Source organism: Montipora capricornis, chromosome 3 (genome assembly GCF_036669925.1).
Source record: "Montipora capricornis isolate CH-2021 chromosome 3, ASM3666992v2, whole genome shotgun sequence".
Taxonomy (NCBI): Eukaryota; Metazoa; Cnidaria; class Anthozoa; order Scleractinia; family Acroporidae; genus Montipora; species Montipora capricornis.
This window is the reverse complement of record NC_090885.1, coordinates 4,596,253-4,598,752: the sequence shown is the minus strand read 5'-3', so window position 1 is coordinate 4,598,752 and position 2,500 is coordinate 4,596,253.

The window sequence follows — 2,500 nt, the reverse complement described above, 5'->3', positions numbered from 1 at the left end:
AAGTTGGCATATAGTTTATAAGCCCTTTTTGTTTTAAGGCATTTAAATTTTTATATAGTAGATAACTTAGGCTTATATTTTAATTATATTGTACATTGTAGATATTTTATTCCATTTATTTTATTTATTTTAATATTGTAATTAGGAAGCGCTTCGGACAATTATTGGATTTTAGCGCTATATAAATAAAGTTGTTATTATTATTATTATTATTATTATTATTATTATTATTATTATTATTATTATTAAACACGTAATCACAATGAGTTCTCATAAAATTAGAGAGAAATTTCACTAGCTTGTGTTTTCAAAAGTTTGTTTAAAGCACCCAAGCTTTATTTAAGTGTTGGAGCGGATCTTGTTTGAAGTTCGTCCTGTCTTGGTTGCATTGCCGTATGTTGCTGATCCTTGTTCCAAGCCAAGCTGGCTTTAGGGTTAGGGGAAGCTTGTATCCCAGCACACAAGGGGCCGTTACACGTTTCAACCCTTGTTGGTTTCTGGTTATATTCAATACCTATAAGGTGTAGTTGTAACATATGTAATAGCTGAAGGCGCTTAAGGTAATTCCCTTGAAATTGTTCTACTATCAAACTTTTTTGGAAACTTGGCATAATTAATATTCATGATATGAACATTAAAAAAATGCAATAAAAAAATGGGATCACCGTGCTTGTTTACGCGTCAGCAGGCTCTTAAAATGAGGTATTTTTACTGTTTTCGCCTTAAAAATTCGAATCACCTTCATACAGAATTAAGTCTTGGTTACCTCAAAGACACAAAATTTTATTTTGAAAATAAAGCTTTTTTTATTTATATAAGCAGTATTGCTTCATTTACGCCGTCTTTGATTCCCTGGTTGTGGGAATAGTGCACTTTTTGGGACAGTTCCGTGGTTAGCTTAAAGTCCTCGCCTTGGGTAAAATACACCCAGTACGGAACTGTTTTCCAAAAAAAAAAAAGATCTACTATAAAACTTTTTTTCTTCTTCAAATATGTTCTTTACTAGACTGTTCTTAGCAAATACCTGAAAAAAATCGGGGGTCACCGTGCTCGTTTGAGAGAAAAGGATCATTTATTTCGCTATCGGGTTTAGTTTGAGCGAAATCTCTTATGTTTTGTATGCGCACGTCCTCATGTGCGCGCGCTAATGACGCAAAAATCGTGCGCAGTAGGGATGCGCAATTCAATACTAAGGAATTACCTCAAATGTAAAAGACGGGGTTAAAACCACGCGATAGCTGTATTTACAAAGTTGAGAAATAACCACATGTTTTTGGTATTTTGGTTGATCAGTGAAGAATTCCTTTGCAGCGATGAGAATCAAACACAAATTCATTCTTTCCTAGCTAAATGGCTATCCTCTGGTACTTCATAGGCTTTTAACAAACTAGTAAAATGTTTAAAGGAGCCGAAAACACCAGTTGCCGATTATTTTCACCTGGTTCTTTTGCGTCTATAAAATGCAATTAAACAATTACAGCATGTTTCATGATCCGTTCCACATTTCGTGAAAGGTTAAAAGGTTGGTCTATTATCCTGGTGCTGATGACGTTTCTCTCGACGCGAACTTTCCGTGTCTTGGTGCAAACCTGACGATCAGCTAAATTAGTAACAGTTAATTTCACTTCCTATGTATCTTCTTATCACTGGTGACGCATTTCCGTCACCGGTATCCTCCGGTCCTCGTTGAACTACTCACGTGGTGGTCAGTTTCATCCCTTGTCTCTTTTTCTACTCTCGGCACTTCGTGCCTCGTACGGAAAGCTTCTCGCGGATAGCATTTCAACCGTAACACGATCATTCGGGTGTAGTTTGATCACGTACGGTGATTCAAATCAATAAGATCAATTCGCGCTGCAATTGTACGGTGAAATTAACTGGAGAAACGGTCAAATAGGACTCCTCTGCTCCCCGTGATGACAACGGATAACGCATTGGTGAACATCACGTAAGGTTTCCAAATAAAATCAATAGGTCACCAAGCAAAAGTCAAGGGGGAGTGCACAAAATGCTAATCCCTAGTCCATGGAGAACCCTATGGAGTACCTAAATAGAGTACCCCTAAAAATCATTTATTGGTCAAATTAAATACTTGATCAACGTGGTGAGGTATTTAGATGCACATTACCTTTACGTATTTCAAACTTTCCAGCTCTCCGATTGTTACTGTTCGATGCTGTTCACGAATTGGCCGCCATCTTGAAATTCCGTCCGTATTTCATATATCCCTTATTGTAGCATATTTATTTTTTGTTTATTTAAACAAATATTCATACAAACCTGTATACCCTTGTATACCCATATAGACCCATGCATACCCATAATATACCAATGCACACCCCTGTAGTATCCAGTGCATAACCAAACATGCCCGTCTATGCGCCTGTACACCCGCGCGCGCGCCGAGCACCATAGTTAAGAATACATGGTAACCCATCTGAAAGTTTGCTTTTGGTCACCGTTTACGACCGTACCACCGTACGTCCACCCCTCTATGTAT